We start from the raw sequence: 17,311 nt of genomic DNA, 5'->3' as shown, positions 1-17,311 counted from the left end.
TAGACAAGCAAAGGGCAGGGGAAGGCAGAAAGTTCGAAGCTGAAGCCAAGGAAGGAGGTTCTGTGCATAGAGGGAGGCTTGGGGCCTCTTGGCTGGAACAGAACAGGGGAAATGGAAGGGTGAAGTTGGCCAGGTCCAGAAGCCATGAACCTTCCATGCCCAGGTGAGGATTCTGACTCTGACTTTAAGAATACTGGGAAGTAATAGGGCTTTTTAAGCAAAGAAGTGGCGTGATCAGGTGCGTCCTGTTAAAAGATCAGTTATGTGGCAGTATCTCCGAGATGATGAACACATAGGTGCACAGATGTTCACAGCAGCACTGCTCAGAACAGCCAAAAAGTGGAAACAACCTAAACAGCCACCAACTGATGAGTGGATAAACAAAAGACCACAGAACACTGTCCATCCACTGAAAGGAGTAAGTACTGATCCCAGCTACAATGTGGATGAACCTAGAAAATATTAGGCTAAATGAAAAGACGCAGACACAAAGGTTGCATATGGAATGACCCCATTTAGATAAAATGTCCAGAGTTTCTTTTTGGGTCAATGAAAATGTTCTAAGATTATGGATAGTGAAGATGGTCACACCACTCTGAGAACAGACTAAAACCCACTGAACTGTATATTTTAAATGGTAAACTGTAGGGTATGTGAATTATATCTCAGCTGGGTGGAGTAATCCCAGCTTGGGATTATTGTAGTAATCCCAACTTGGGAGGCAGGAGGATCACTTGAGCCCAGGAGTTCAAGACCAGCCTGGGAAACAAAGTGAGACCCCATCTCTACGAAAAATGTACAAAAAGCAGCCGGTTGAGGTGGCTTGTGCCAGTGGTCCCAGGTACTTGGAGGGCAGGAGAGTTACTTGAGCCCAGGAGATCAAGGCTGCACTGAGCTACAATCATACCACTGCACTACAGCTTGGGCAACAGAGTGAGACCCTGTCCAAAAATAAAAATAAAAATAAAAATAAAATTATCTATCTGACAAGAAAAAGGCCAGTTACGAGAAACCCATAGTCACAGCTGTGCACCACTGGGTGGAGACGGGTTCTGGCGGACACCTCTGCCCTGCCTCCTCTTAGCTGACTGGCTTTGAGAGCGCAGCCATAAACACTGGCAGGGGTTATGGGGGAATTCAATCTCCTCTGGTTGAGAACCCCCACCGAACTTTGATTTGCTACATTCAACCTGTGACTTTAATGAAACCCCCCCAACATGATCGTTCCCCTAAGTGCAATCCTAGGCCAGAGGAGGGGAAGGTGCAAACCCAACAAATGCCTGGGAGGCCTCCAGGCTCTGTGCTCCCGGAGCAGCCCTGCTGCTTCAAGGGAAATGGAACCTGCAGTTTTATCACAGGCAAGGGGTGAGGCCCCTGCTAGCCCGGGGGGGAAGGCTGTGACTGAAAGAGTGGACCTGGCCTGCCTGGGGGCAGGCAACTCAGTGGCCTCCCCAGGTTTTCAGGTGCCCTCAATTGGCCTCGGCAGTGCCTAGGTTTCCCCATCACCCGAGGGACATGCCAAGGCTGAAGGAGTCTGCTGAACACGCGGTTAGGCAAGTGGCTCGTTTGCTGCTGTCATGACCCATTATTCCCTGGGTAAGTATTTACTGAGCCCCCTGAATAGGTGGAACCACAGGCACAAGCCACCTCACCTGGCTGCTTTTTGTACATTTTTCGTAGATGGGGTCTCACTTTGTTTCCCAGGCTGGTCTTGAACTCCTGGGCTCAAGTGATCCTCCTGGCTCCCAAGTGCTGGGATTACACAACCCAGCTGAGATATAATTCACATACCCTACAGTTCACCATTCAAAGTATACAGGTGCGTGCCTCACAGAGGGTGGCCAGGACACAGGCCCAACTGTATTTTAAAGGGCGTGGCCTATCATTCCCCTCATCTCTCGCCACTGCCACTTCCAAGACTGGCACACACTGTGTGCTGGGAGATGCTGGAGGGGAGCGTTATTAGTCAGGGCCTGGTAGGCGGGGAGTCTGTGGGAAGAGAGGCTGAGACGAGCCCAATACTGGGTCCAAGCAACACCCTGTGGGCAGGCAGGACCCTCATACAGAGCCTCAGAGCCATGGAGACCACTCTTCTTGGGCCTTAACTGTTGACACAACTCTTGTTTTGTTTTTAATTTATAGGTTGTTTATTTTTGTAACACATATTCATTTTCTTAAATAAAACAAAAGGGATCCAAGTTCTCTGAAAACACATTTGGAAAAATATAGAAAATACAGAAGAAATTAAAGAAAAATACCATTACCAGCAAACTTGACTAACACTCTGTCTCATTTCGACTTAAAGTCATATTTTATATCCAGGAACAGGTAAAACCGGGAGCTGGTGAGGGCTACAACTTACTTATTTATTCAATAAGCATTTATTTGGCTGCCTGACATCCCTTCTGCAACAAGTCAAGCTATGAAGGAATAAAAGGTGATCATTAAAAATAATTAAAAACAAACAAACAAACAAACCCAACCAAGCATTAACAAAAATTTCTTGAACGTCTACTCTTGTGCCAGAAACTGCCAAGTGCTGGGAGGTTGAGACTCAACACTGGAGCGGGTGGGGAATTTGTTCCTGCACCTTTCTCTTACATGCTGGGTGACCTGTGGGGCCCTGTCAGGCTGCCAGATGCCCCATTCTTCCGTATTCCTCCAGAGACCTGCAGAGCCCATCCCGTCTCCCCACCCCCACCCCTACACAGGTCTGTTACATCAGTGAGTGGAAGGTAAAGGTTCAGCTCCTTAGGCAGTGTGGCCACCTGGGAATGTGTTCCCCTCCAGGCCTCTCACTCACTGAGGCTTTTCCTAGTTTCCCTCCAGGGCAGCGTCAGCCTCAACCTCACATGTGTCTGCTCTGAGCATGTCTCCCGTGGAAAGTGAGAGGACTGCGAGTCTGCTTGATTACTCCTCAGTGAGTCAACCTTAGGATCTCCTCTACAGGCTGCCCAGGTCCTGAAGGCCGTGCTGATGGGGAGCAAATACAGGCAGCTGGCTCCCAGGAGGCCCACCACTTCACATGGCTAGGCGTTCACAGGCAGTGTGCTGTTTCATTAGAGCAATGTGGGCTGGGGGACAAAGCAGCGAGGGAGAGCAGGGGGCGAGGGGAACTAAGGCCAGGCATAATGATAGGGGCTCTGCTAACTAATTCTCTTTTGCTCTCTCTCTCTCTTAATTTGCCCCCAAGCAAAACATTCAGTGGGCTGGTGCCAGCTTGTGAGAGCCAATCACGCATGTCCCTTCTCAATTTCATGTTCAGTGTCGTCATGGCGGTAGCTTGAAATCAGCCATGGTGGAAGTATTTACACCAAGGAAATGGGCAAAGACTACAAATTAGGCTTTTTGTTTTTCTTTTTTTTTTTTTTTTTGAGACAGAGTTTCACTCATGTTACCCAGGCTGGAGTGCAATGGTGCGATCTCGGCTCACCGCAACCTCCGCCTCCTGGGTTCAGGCAATTCTCTTGCCTCAGCCTCCTGAGTAGCTGGGATTACAGGCACACACCACCATGCCCAGCTAATTTTTTGTATTTTTAGTAGAGACGGGGTTTCACCATGTTGACCAGGATGGTCTCGATCTCTTGACCTCGTGATCCACCCGCCTCGGCCTCCCAAAGTGCTGGGATTACAGGCTTGAGCCACCGCGCCCGGCCTTTTGTTTTTCTTTTGTTAAATATTTACTGGTGCACCACTGGAAAAACATGGGTAAAAAAGTGAATAGTGAAACCACCTGTAATGCTACCACCTGGTGATATGCACTGTTGACATGTTAATATATCTCTCTCCAGATTTGTGATGTGACAACGTTATCTTAGTTCATCTTCATAATGATCCTTTGAAGTTGTCAACATCGCCACTTTCCATGCAAGGGAATGACAGTAAAGTCATTTGCTTGCAATCTCATGGCAGTGATTTGTAAAAAATAGGATGAGATTCCCGGATACTCTGACTCTAAAGCCACTTCTCCTTTCTCAGCAAAATGCTGCTTACATAGAACAACATCCCATTTCACAGATGAGAAAACCAGTTTAGAAGGGTTTCCTGGGTGACTAACAGGCTGTCCTGAGGCTCTGAAGGGGCTGTTGGCCTGGGCACTGGCCTGGGGTCAGAAGGAAAGGTTGGGAGCATGGGGCTCATTGCTTAGCCTTTCCTAGGCTGAGTGTCCTCATCTCTGAAAGGAGCTAACAGTCTCTGTCTCATCTCATGGGGTTGCTGTGATGGCTCCTAAACACTGCTTGGCCTTGTACCTTTTTCCAGGAGGGACTCAGGAAAGAGTGTGGAGAAAGCTTTCATTATTACCTCTCTTATTTTAAAAAAATCACTAGTTCCCTTGGAGCACAGTAGACCTAGGAAGGTTGATCCTTCTGACTGCAGAAATTCATGTGTGTGTATGTGTACACATGTGGACAGAGGAAGGCTGAGAGCTCCTGGGAGACTTCTCTAGGCTGTGGCTGAGTGCCCAATGAAGATGGGACTCTCTCCAGTTCCAAACACAATGTGCAACCATTTCCCAAAGAGACAAAGCCAAACCTGTCTGCTTTGCCTGTTTTCCCCCCCCACAAATGGATCCACTTTGGATTAGATAGCGGGCTAGCACTGCCACCTCAATATCACAGAGTGATCTGGTCAGCCTCTGGCCTGATCACAGGCAGGGGGGCGTCAACTCCACTAACTCAATTTTTCAGATGAGAAAACAGACGTACATTTGCTTTTGGGTCAGTATTTTTAGTTTTGACCCCAACCTACTACAGACATGTATTCACCCATCCATCTATCCATCTTTCCATCTACCCACCCACCCCATCCATCCATCCCTCCATCCATCTGTCCATCATCTATCATTGAAACATGTAGACTACACTCTGATATTTTCTGTTCTGTTCTATTCTTTTTGTCTTACTCTATTCTATTTCATTTAAAAATGCTCATTCAGCTCCCTAAATTAGTTTCAGGATCCTTTAATGGGTTACAACTCAAAGTTTGAAAAACATTCTTCAAGGAAATGCAGTTAGAGGCTGAGCAGAGTCTGAGAGTTAAATTGTGATTTAAAGTGGTCGGAGCTGGTCCTCAGTGGTCATCCAAGAGCCTGAAGCCAGTAACGGAATCATCAGTGCCAATTATATGCTGCAGCCAGCTAGTACCAGCTCATAGGTGCTATGTGCAATTCTCCCCAACTCTGCGTTCAGTGATGCCATGTTGGTGGCTTGAACCAGCCAAGGTGGGAGTATTTACATGATGGAAATCAGCACCCACTACGAACAGGACTTCTTCCCTCAGAGAGGTGGTTGTTAAAACATTTACCAGCACTTCACTGACTAGTACCCCTTCCAGCATCACTCTTTCCTGGCTCGATTTCTCCAGCTATAAAATGGAGAAAGTTATACTCATCATCTACCACACTGGGATGCAGACTGGTTTTTATGAACAGAAATGGAAATCATTATATTGATTTAAAATTATCATTACAGCACCAATTATTAACCTAAGAACTTATGCCCAACACAGCCAGGTAAACAAGTTGATCACTTCCTGTGTCAAATGAGCACACAGAGGCTATAAACCATCATGGGTGGGGTGGGGGATGTGAAATTAGGTTACCGGAGTTCTTTCCAATGTCTATCAACTTAATACTTATTCATTAAAGGTTATTCAGGAGATTACTCACAGGTCAGGCTTGTAGCATTAAACCTGCGCCGATTATAAATTTATCACACTCTTCTCAGTGCCTCTGTTCTGAGCAAGCAGCCCCCCACTCCCCTTACTGAACTTCTGGTACAGTTCCCATTCATGGCAGAGTCCATCCCATTCATGTTATCAACTTAGTCTGGCACTCCTCCTGCTTCCCAATGGCACTGAGGTTTTCCCAGGTCTCTGTCCATGCTCACAGCCTTCCTCCCCTTGAAATCTGCCTCCCACGCCCCCAGATGGCAGAGGAGGGAGGGATAAGAGCTCAGGTGTGATATAAGGAGACACAAAGTTTGGGACAATAGAATGGTTCCTACGAAAGTAAAGTAATAACTGACTTCCCAGTGTAGTTGGTAAACTGCTTCTGAAGTCAACACTGAAAAGGAAACTGGCAGCATGGGAGCAGCATTTTATTCAAGATAAACAGCCTTCTAGGGAGAACACTTCCGACAAGCAAAGTCATGTGTTTATAAACTTTATATCCAATATTCACTTTTGAAAATGGTTACAGTTAAGAAAAAGGCAGGGTGACATCTCCAATTCTCTATTTATACAGGACTTGTTTCTAAGACAGGAAGACAGCTGGTTTTGTGGATTCAGGATCAAGCTAGATGCTGTGCGCCTTTGAATTTGCCCCTGGATACCCTCCAAGGTTCGAGACTTTGACATTATGAAGCAAGAACTGGTGAGAGCTCAAATGATGAAAACCTTAAGAGAGACTAAGTAAGGCTTGATTCCTTCCTTTTGCAAGCAGGAATTCCAGGTGAAGCACCAGGTGTACAGAGAAGCTGCAAGAAGCAGACGTGGCTTTGAAGGCAGTCGGACAGCCGACTGGCAAACAGTGATATCTGCGCTCACCACAGAGAATCCCGCAGCGGGAAAAAAGAAGACAGCAGATCAGACGACCTTACATTCCAGTTTCTTGGAAAAAATAACAAAGCTCCTGAAAATGGCCTTAGATTTCAGGGTTGTGAAACCACCTTAGTCGCCAAGGGAATTACAAAATCATCAAGATGGCATATGCTATAATGCTATAGCTGTTAACATAATTTTATATAATTTAAAAATTATGCTTTTCATTTTAACTTACTCTAAAAGGTATTGTAATGAAAAAAAATTGGGGTTGTATTTGTGTTAAATACACCAAGCCCTTTCCAGGAAGTAGATGGGAGCTCTGCCTAAAAAGTAAGTCTCTGCTCACTGGGAGGTAACTGAACCCACAGATCTTGGTAGGATCTATGGATGTGACAAACCTATGACAATGGTCGGAGGACCAGGTGCCACTGAACTTCCTTGGAAAACTATCAAAAAGCTGTGCTGGTGGCTGACAGTGGTTTTAATTGGTGGGCTTCCACTTACATGAACTCAGACGCACCAAACTGCTGAGAAGAACAGCAACCGTGGTTCAAGGATACGTGATTCACTCCAAGCATATTCAAATCAGGACACAGAATGGCTGGTCCAAGAGTCTTCCTTTCCCTTAATAATCTTTATGCACTCATTATACTGTATTTATTACCTTTTCTTTTTGCTAGCAGAGTTTTCAGTTGCATTTTAATCACTTACACTGCATGGAAAGCTTAAGACAATATACAAAAATATTTCTCCTCTGCTATGACAGGATGACTTTATTTGTTCCCCAACTCTCAAATCTCCTTGAATGCATTGAAAAAAACAAGCTGGGGTCTGAAAATGACCTCAGGCCTGACATCTCCCACTTTCCCAGCAGAATGTTGAGCTCCCCTCTAGGAAAATGTGATCACTTTCTGTTTCTCAGATCTCTGGAAACCAAGGTCTCAACTGTGAGAGATTCAAAATCAGTGAAATTTGCAAAAGGAAAATGAAAGAAGGGAACTAGAAAAGCAAGCAGCAGCGGTAAACGCTCCAACATCAAGGGGAGTAGCGGGCGGGTGTGCGCAGGCGGCAGGAGCAAAGCTTTATTTCTTTTGCAAACCAATGGCTAAAATGGCTCCTGGCCTCTTCTTGCCAGGGCTAGGCTGAAAGGCATCCCCTCCCCTGGCTGGAGCCCAGAGCTGGGCCTGGTAGCAGGTACGGGCTGAGAAACACGAGGGGCAGGTGGAAGCTTCTTGAGAAACACAAGGGGCAAGTGGAAGCAGGCTGCATGAACAGGATGTCCTTCCCGACCCTGACCCCAACCACCCAACAAAACACGACCACATGAGACAGTCTCAGCCCTACTTCCTCAGGAGAAGGACCTTTAAAGACCAGCATTCGGGCGCAATGACTCACGCCTATAATTCCAGCACTTTGGAAGGCCAAGGCGGAAGGATCACCTGAGGTCAGGAGTTTGAGACCAGCCTGGCCAACAAGGTGAAACCTTGTCTCTACTAAAAACACAAAAAAATTAGCTGGGCGTGGTGGCAGGCACCTGTACTCCCAACTGCTCAGGAGGCCGAGGCAAGATCATCGCTTGAACCTGGGAGTCAAAGGTTACAGTGAGCCGAGGCTGCGCACTGTACTCCAGCCTGGGCGACAAAGTGGGACTCCATTGAAAAAAACAAAAAACAAAAAACTGGCATTCAAGGTGTATCGAGGCCAAGGGGCTGTGCTGGGTCCCCACAATGCTCCCTTAGACCTCAGGTCTCGCCCAGAGTTTAGAACAAAACCTATGAGAGATGGGCCTTAAAAATGCAATGCCTGTAGGCCAGGGCACGGTGGCTCACACATGTAATCCCAGCACTTTTGGAGGCCAAGGTAGGCAGATTACGAGGTCAGGAAATCGAGACCATCCTGATTAACACAGTGAAACCCCATCGCTACTAAAAACTCAAAAAATTAGCTGGGCGTGGTGGTGGGTGCCTGTAATCCCAGCTACTCGGGAGCCTGAGGCAGGAGAATCTCTTGAACCCAGGAGTCGGAGGCGGCAGTGAGCAGAGATCGTGCCACTGCACTCCTGCCTGAGTGACAGAGCAAGAATCCGTCTCAAAAAAACAAAAAAACAATGCAGTGCCTGTTTGTTGGGCCCTAGAGCCCTAGAAGCCCAAGTTCAACTCTGGCATTTCACATTACAGTCCTTTCTAAGCTTGTGTTTCCACATGGGAATGAGATGACTTATTTGTGAAGGGGCTGGCACACAGAAGGGATGCAATAAATAGAACATGTTATTATCCATGGCGCCTTCTCATCTCTCCCACTCACCTGGCCCCTCCCCAGGGAAGTCTCCCTTTCTCCTCCTGGTGCCCTCCCTTAGCAAAGCGATGGCAGCTTTCCTAAGGCTGTCACGAAGTGGCTGGTTTATGTCTCTGACTTTCACCAGACCGGAATCTTCTGGAAGACAGGAATTGTGACTTATCGCCCTTCCTATCTCCACAGCCGAACAGTCTGGCACGTGGTAGCTGCTTAATCAATGGTAATATGTTAACTAGGCTGAGGTTCCCAAGAAGTTGATTTATTTTCCATGCTCGTTCATTTTCTCTTCCCTCGAAAGGGGAAGCAGTAAATGATAATAAATTGCCCTAATATCCATGCTGCTATCTAAGATTACGAGGTCAATAATTGTCTCTATTTATTCACTCTTTGAGCCCCTTGGAAGATAAGTACTAAGAGGAGCTAAGGCATGCTGCAGGTGAGCCGTCAGTGGAGAAGCGGTTTATTCCCATGCCCACCATACCAAGCGCATGAAGGCTGCTCTTTCCCCACACCCCATGGCAAACACAGCTACTCTGCATCCCCAACCTCAACAACGCCCTCCTCAGAGCCAGAGTTTGGGATGGGTGTGGGTGTTTTTTGGATGCTCTCTCTAGGCCCATTTTCTACTTCCTGACTTTGGGCTGCCCTTGACATTGAGACCATGTGTGATCCTGGGCCTGGAAGATCTAGGCTTCTCCCACCCCTTCCTGTCCCACTCTGCACGTCTGACACGGCCAGCATGCAGGAGGGTAACTGAAGGCACAATGCGGTAATCTGGGCCCAACGTGGCAGAGATCTCACTCGTTGGCTGAACAGGGATGACCTTGGTAGCCAAGAGGATAACTGTGCAAAGGGCTTCCCATGGCCTATGCCTGCTTTAGGCTCATGGATATCTTCATCTTCCCCACCTTAACACAATTCCGCTCACAGTAGGTGCTAAATAGAAGTCTTACTTGAAGATCTCCTCATCGGCAACTGAATTCAGCCTCCTCTCTGACACTTAAGTAGGCTTTGGAATCAAAAAAAGGCTGCCTGCAGGTACACTGAAGAACCTGATATCCACCATACTGCTTCCTGAGATCCACATGCTGAGAGTCTTTTCTTCTATTTGGATGAAAAAAGATAGGAATCCCGTACACAGAAATGGGGAGAATGATCAGTTGCCTGTGGGGGCCAAAACCCTGGATTGAGGGCTCTCGCAGCTCTGCTAAGACTAGAACAAGGATGACAAAAGCAGTTCTCACTAGTCTTCTGTTACTGTTTAGAGATTTAATTTAGAAATGGACTGAAAGGCCTCAGGAGGGGCCAGGCAGCAGCATCTATCTAGCACAGAGAGAGATGCACCACCTGTCCCAACACAGCATCCTGAGAGACTTCTCAGATGACACGTGGCAGGGCTACACTGGAAGCAGAGTCTATAAAGAAGCCCTCCTGCGGTCCCTCACACATGCAGGAAGTGTGACATTTGTAAAGGCACAAGTAGAGGCCTTTGCCAGTGAGACTGCATCACAGCAGGCCTCAGCCATCAAGCTATTACTACAAATGTCATGCAGAACATGTGATGGAGACCACGAGAAAATGTTCAATCCAGAAAATTCCCCCATCATGTTACACACACCAACCCTTGCTCAGTAGTGAGGGATGTTACATCAGCGCTCTGCTTGCAGACTCAGGGATGAAGGAGAGACGCACTGCTCAGAATCCATGAGACCAGAGTCCAGGAATAACAGGCGATCCCAAGGCCAATGGTCTCCATGGGTCCTACTGGCCACGGTGGGCTCCTATTCAGAGGTTCCAGGGCAACAGACCTTGATCCTGTGGCACTTGTTAGCCTCTCCATGAGGAAAGCAGAAGTTGGCTCTGGCTGTGATTGATCTCTAACTGGCAAAGAAATTGCCACATTTTTTTTCCTATGGAAGGCCTTTAGTCAAGGCTATAGGAGCCCCGCAAGCCCCCTCAAGATTACAATAATCGCTCAAACGATGCTGCCAGAGCTCAGAGGTAAATGTGCCATTTGGCTCCACTAAGGTCAGTGTCCACTTGGCAGAGCCAGAAAACAGTGGAAAGGAAGTGTGTAAGGTCCCTGGGAATCAGTGTTCAAAGCACTCCAGCCACCGGGACAGCCAGACTACAGGAAGCCGCTGACACATATCCCAAGGCATTCTCCTAGGAATGGGGGTGCTTATAAAGGGAGCCAGAGCCACTCCAGTTGGACTGGCTACCGACCGCACCAATGCTGCAGAGGGATAGAAATACACCTTTGCTCTGAGAGAACAGAAAGGAGCACAGGGTTTGTCAGCACATCTGGGCCCCTCAAGCAAGTCACATGCGCCTGGAAGCCCACTTTGAAGGTGCTGGGGCTTAAAGCACAAAGGCCCAGGAATTAAAACTCCCCCATAGAAAGGCTACAAAAAGCTGTTTTAAGGTAATGGAAAATAAGATCGATCAGCTGGAGGAGAAAAATCACAATGTCCTTAATTACAAGTCAAGCATGAAACTAGTTAGGGGCCAAAGAAAAAAGGGAGATTGTTGGCAACATTCATCAAGCCATATGATCGGGCCCCAATCCCTGGGTTCCCAGCTTCAGTTTCCACCAAATCCTCTCTCACTGTTGCCCATCCCCCACTCCTCCCTCCATGAATTTGCCGAAATCCTACATATCCTTCCAGGTCCCACTTGGTGTAACCTCCTTCAGGGAGCCTTCTCCACTTCCTGCTGAGACAACAAACGCTTTCTCTGCATTTGCACGCTCCTCTGCATCTTAGCGCTGCACTTAGCCCCCTCTGCCTAGTGTTTAAAGATAGTGGTGGATACGGCTGTCTTCCCCATTCATACACTGTTTTATATACAGACTCAGACATTTATCAGTCAAGAGTGAAGACTGCCAGAAACGTGCTCAAATGCTTAAAAAAGCACCAATGAATCAAAGCTGCCTTAGACTAAAGAACCACACAGGAAACTTAGTTGGGCAGCTGTGGGGTAGTGGAATGAGCAACAAATTCCTGCTCTGCCTCCAGCTGGTTGTACAACAGAGGGCAAGCCACAGAACATCTCTGGATCTCCCTTTCCTCTTCCAGCAAACAGTAAGCCTTACCTTCCCTGTAAGGTTGCTGCTAGGAGTGATAGCATCTTATAGGTACTCAATTAAAGGCTCATGAAATTTAACTGAATTTTAGCCTGAGTTAGCTAAGTAAAAAGCCAAAGACCCTCAAAGGAACACTATTTTACAGAGGCAGCCCAGTATCATGCTTAGAATGCAGGTTCTGGAGTCAGATGGCCTGAACTTGGAATTCTAGCACCACCTGCTTGGGAAATTTCTCTGGGCCTCGGTTTCCTCATCTGCAAAATGGGGTGGTAATAATAGGGTAGTTGTCAGAATAAGATGGGGTAACACATGTCTGATGTCTGATACTTGGGATGATCTCAATACATATTATAGTTTAGAATCAGATTTTGTATGGTAGGACTTAAAAAAAACACAGAGCAAAACAGTTAGTATGAAGTTTCATTGGAGCAAAACAGTTAGTATGAAGAATAAAATCACTGTTAAAAGTCACCAGACCTTGAACTTCCAGACCTCTAAGCCACAGGGTGAGCAAACAGTAGATGAGGGCTTCTCAAAGTGTGAATGCTACCTGCAACTTCCTTGACAGTTACAGATGACTGGACCCCATCTCAGATACAGGAAATCAGATTCTCTGGGGTGTGTAGTCGAGTAGGATGCATTTTAAATAAGCTCCTCAAGGGATCTGATAACTCCTAAACTTGGCCAATCTTTGTCCTGTTATGACCACTATTAAAGTGGAGACACCCACTGACACATCCCAGTATTAATCTGGTAAGGCGGAAGTTCTTGCTAGTGAGAAGATTCTGTTAGCTAAGTACCTGTAGGGGTACTGAGGGTGCACCTGGCACATGGTTCCGTTTGGCCCTCTGAGGCACCTCTACTTGTGAGCTCTTTGGACATATGAGTTGGAGCCTCATGAGCTCAGTGGTGTGCTGTTGACAGCCAATTGTGCATGCCTCTTTCCAACTTCATAGAGACTTCACATTGGTAGTTTGAAATTGGCACAGTGGGAGTAGTTACACCTTGAAAATTGGCAAACACTACAAATCAAGGCGTTTATATTTCTTCAGAGAGGCAGTATATTGGCACACTTCTGGTTCTCATCCATAATAAAGTTCTGTGTGGGAACCCAAACTCTGGAATGTGGCCCATGGCATTATATTTAGGTCTGGGGAAGGTTTGGGGCCACTTAAAGCCTGGTGTCTGAAAACCCTCCTAAGATGCTAGTGATGTTCTAGCATTTTAATTCGCATAGCTTGGCTCAAGAGAAACCCTCCCTCGTGCTCTGTGGTCATACCCTAAACCCCAGTACCAGGCCAACCATCTAGCAAATTGCAGTCTTGATACCCAAGTGGAATGAGTCAAGGCATGGGCGCTTCAGGGCCAATCCTTCACCACCACTAGAAAAGCAACCCTGTTCTCCAGAGGACTGCCCAGCGGCCTCTGTACCTCAGGAAACAGATCTATAACATGTGGATGGGGCAGAGGTTCTACAATCAATCTCTCATCTCCAGGTTCAGAGGTAAGCATCTAGCTAAGCATCAGCCCCCACTCCCCAGCCTGCTGTTCAGATACCCCCAGCTGCCTTTTAAAAGGTCACCTATAAGAAGCCGTAAGCCCTGCAGTTGGCCCTGTTTCAGCAGATTCCACTGGGGAAACATAGACCTTTCCTTTGAATTCCTCCACTCAGCAGTCAGGTGAGTCAGGGAAAATTAAATCCAATTTCCCAGTAAATCCTACTATGCTCTGGAAGGACACGGTTTGAAAAAATCTATTTTTGTGCTTTTATTTACTTAAGGTCTGCATGCCCGAGGAAGCTTTTTCATAGCGCCATCAAACTGCCTCTTGCTTACCAGGAAAAAGATCCCACCTTTCTGTAACACCACCAGCCTAGCCACAGAGTCCAGAGGAACTGAAGCTCCAGGCCCTTAATGCCCAGCGGCAGAAGGCTCCCTGCACAGCAGCCTGGGGCTTTCCCCTTCCTGGGCTGTCCAGGGATCACAAGGTTTTGTTTTCCTTGTTTAAATGCAGTTTCTGATTCAGAGGCATGACCTGTCTGTGAGGTTTGTGCCTGTGATTCTAGCAGCCCACAGTGTAAACTGCTGGGGTCAGGGCTGGCTATTTCTGGATGGTTCCATCTTTCTAGAAGGGCCAAATGCCCAGATGAGAAGACAAAACTCCTTCAATCTACTCAGGAGCTGGAGTTGTCTGTATTGGTGAACTTAGACTTACTTTGTCCCATGTCTCCTTTTTTTTTTTTTTTTTTTTTTTTTGAGATGGAGTTTCACTCTTTTTGCCCAGACTGGAGTGCAATGGCGTGATCTCGGCTCACCACAACCTCCGCCTCTTGGGTTCAAACGTTTCTCCTGCCTCAGCCTCCCCAGTAGCTGGGATTATAGGCATGCACCACCAGTCCAGGCAAATTTTGAATTTTTTAGTAGAGAGGGGGTTTTTCCATGTTGGTCTGGCTGGTCTTGAACTCCAGACCTCAGGTGATCCGCCTGCCTTGGCCTCCCAAAGGGCTGGGATTATGGGTGTGAATCACCACGCCCGGCCTTCCCACATCTATTTTCTACCTCTGTGTCAAATCCATCAGCCAGCCAACTTCAACTTACACTCTTAACAGGACTCGGTACAACACATGGGCTTCACTCTCCACCTGCCTGGCAGTGGTGGGTTGAAGAGTGGCCCTTCTGTTGCTATGGGTGCCCAGGGAGGGCAGTGGGCAGAGAAAGAGGGCATCCATGGATCCATACCACAGGCTTCTGAAAGAAATGGCCAAGGGCCCTTCTTCTCTGCCCTAGCTCCTTCTCAGCTCCCCTGGGAATGTGGCCTGCTGGGACCCCGTGAGTCAGTGCTACCCTGCTGGCCCCACCCTGATGTCCAGGATCCTATCTGGTAAAGGGACGGCTCCAGCCCTGGCTGTTGAGAAGGCAGCAGGACTTCAGCAGTATCCTCGGTGCTCTGGGCCTTTATCAACAACTTTTCAAGGCACGAGACCTCCCTGGGGCCCTCAGAGCACCCTCCACCTCTGCTGGCGAGATAAGGCAGCAGGACAGGTTAGTGGGTTCATACCTAACTGGGCACTGGAATCTTTCAGGAGCTCGTAGGGGACAGATGCCTGGGTTCTACCCATCCTGACTGAACTGGAAATTCTGGATATGCATCCATTGCAAGCATCCGCATTTTGGAATCTGCACAACGCTTTCCAGGTAACTTTGATGTAGCTGTTCAGCCTGGCACTGGCCTAGACTCCCCTCAAGGATACCTTCCCATAGGAATAGTCTATGATTTCTTCTATTTCCACCCAGTTATGAACTGGGATAAAGAAGGGTCAGGGGTTAAGAAGCATGTGCTTGATTTGCGTCTCCAGTGATCAGAGATGGGACCATAATACTGTCCCCTCTCTGAGGCAGCTAAGTGGTCCAGGAAGGAATCATCCACAGGAAAGGGACCAAGAACTGTGTTCAATAGGGTTTGTGCCCCTGCCCCTCACCTGACTCTCAGCGGGCAGGACTTCTACCAGCTTTGGCCAGAGAGAGAAATGGCCATTCCTTAGCCAGGGTGCCTCTGTCTGGCCATGCTCCAGAGACTGGAAGCGGGGGCCCAGCATCCTTTCCTCGCCTTGGAGCAGTCTTGCTGGATGCCTGGTCAGGTCCCTCAGGCTGTCTTCCCAGAAAAGCCCTTCAAGACAGGTGACAGCCAAGCTGAGACCAAATCAAACCAGGAAAGCAAGCCCTAAACTCTGATATGAGAGAGAAAGGGTCTATCTGTCTTGCCTGATTAAGAAGGGACTTTTTGGCTGGGCATTGTTGCTCATGCCTGTAATCCCAGCACTTTGGGAGGCCGAGGCGGGTGGATCACAAGGTCGGGAGTTTGAGACCAGCCTGACCAATATGGTGAAACCCTGTCTTTACTAAAAATACAAAAATTAGCTGAGTGTGGTGGCTTGTGCCTGTAATCCCAGATACTCAGGAGGCTGAGGCAGGAGAACAGCTTGAACCCGGGAGGCAGAGGTTGCAGTGAGCCAAGATCGTGCCACTACACTCCAGCCTAGTTGACAGGGCAAGACTCCATCTCAAAAAAAAAGAAGGGACTCCTGAGCCTGGCTGTCCCAGACGTGTGTATAGGTGAAGAGCCAGCATAACCCACCCTGCCCCAAGATAAGGTTCAGAACATGGGCTGTGTCACAAGAAGGAAGCTCTTGTTGGAGATGAATGGAAACATCTTAGGGAAATTAGCCTCTCATTCCAACTAACAAGGAAGGGGAAGCGTTTCAGGGGTAGCTCTAGAAATCAATTGCATGCTTTCCTGACATTTCCACAAAAACTTGTCCTGTGTGTTAGGTGCTGGCCTGGGGCTAGTCTATAACAGAACCTGAAGCCAAGATTTATTGAAAAAATAATATTACTGAAAAAAACATCAATCACAGCAGCCGGCATTTATTGAGTATTTACTCCATGTTAGGTACTGTGCTAAGTGCTGTTATTGATTGTCTCATTTAATCCTCACAGCAGCCCCCCCGGGGTGACATCAGCTCCATTTTATAGATAAGGAAATAGAAGCTCAAAGAGGTGAAGCTATTGGCTCCCAGTCTTAGAGTTTGGGAACGGTGGAGCCAAAATTTGAACTCAAGTCTGCTGAATCTTAACTCTTAAGACATTGTGCCTTTTTAAAGAGGAGCGAAGCTGGGAGAAAGGGAGACAAGCAGGCAGAGAAGTGACAAGAACTCCGAGCTCAGTTATGAATAAACGCCCGTGGCGTAGCACTTACTAAATGTCCAAGAATCAATCAAGAACAGCTCTGTCTACAATGAGCATCCGCTAGGACGACAATACACACTTAAAACAATGAAACAGGCCGGACAGCAGAGCGAACTGATGTAATAAAGGGCTAACCTGAGCCAGACAGTTAGAGAATGGGATGGTATAAAGTGACATGATTAAACAGGCAGAAAGGGCAAAGCGTAATTGAGGAGGGAGCCATGAGCTCTGGCTAAGGTGCCAAGGGCTTTCTCCATAAGAGGCTTTCCTGGAGGCAGGCGAGAGCTTGCCAGGGGCCCTAGTGCTATGGGGTGGGAAGGAAAACGCCATCTGCTCCAGGGCTTGGTAAGTTGGGTATGCAGGAAGTTCAGGGGGCTGGCAGCTGGTGGCACCTGTGCCAACGGGGAACTTCGGTGATTCAGTGTGGGAAACAGGAGGCTGCTGGTCTCACCTACTGCCCTCATCCCCTCACTCATTCATTCATTCATCCAACACTTATTTATTGTCATTGACTATATGCCAGACACTGGGGTACTGAGAAATGAATGAGATGATTTATGCCCTCAAGGAGCTCATGGATCATTAAAGGAGATAGGCTGAGACTCACAAGCCCACAGTACACTTGGCAAGTGATAAACAGGAC

The 17,311-nt window shown here is 47.7% G+C and overlaps 1 protein-coding gene and 1 long non-coding RNA gene across 12 annotated transcripts in view; both read right to left on the bottom strand.

Annotated features, from left to right (window-relative positions):
* ATXN7L1 (ataxin 7 like 1) overlaps window positions 1-17,311 on the bottom strand; it is a 268,063-nt gene that overhangs the window by 181,277 nt on the left and 69,475 nt on the right. The window lies entirely within an intron of this gene.
* LOC116550346 lies at window positions 1,437-15,780 on the bottom strand. The gene is made up of 3 exons (XR_004268352.1): window positions 15,701-15,780; window positions 13,095-13,101; window positions 1,437-1,447 (listed from the first exon to the last, which is right to left on the bottom strand). It is a non-coding gene; the product is annotated as an uncharacterized LOC116550346 (long non-coding RNA).

This window comes from Sapajus apella, unplaced genomic scaffold (genome assembly GCF_009761245.1).
Source record: "Sapajus apella isolate SASKATOON/1434 unplaced genomic scaffold, GSC_monkey_1.0 scaffold7, whole genome shotgun sequence".
NCBI classification, from domain to species: domain Eukaryota; kingdom Metazoa; phylum Chordata; class Mammalia; order Primates; family Cebidae; genus Sapajus; species Sapajus apella.
The sequence above is the reverse complement of the archived record's forward strand: the minus strand, read 5'-3'. Positions and strand labels throughout refer to the sequence as shown.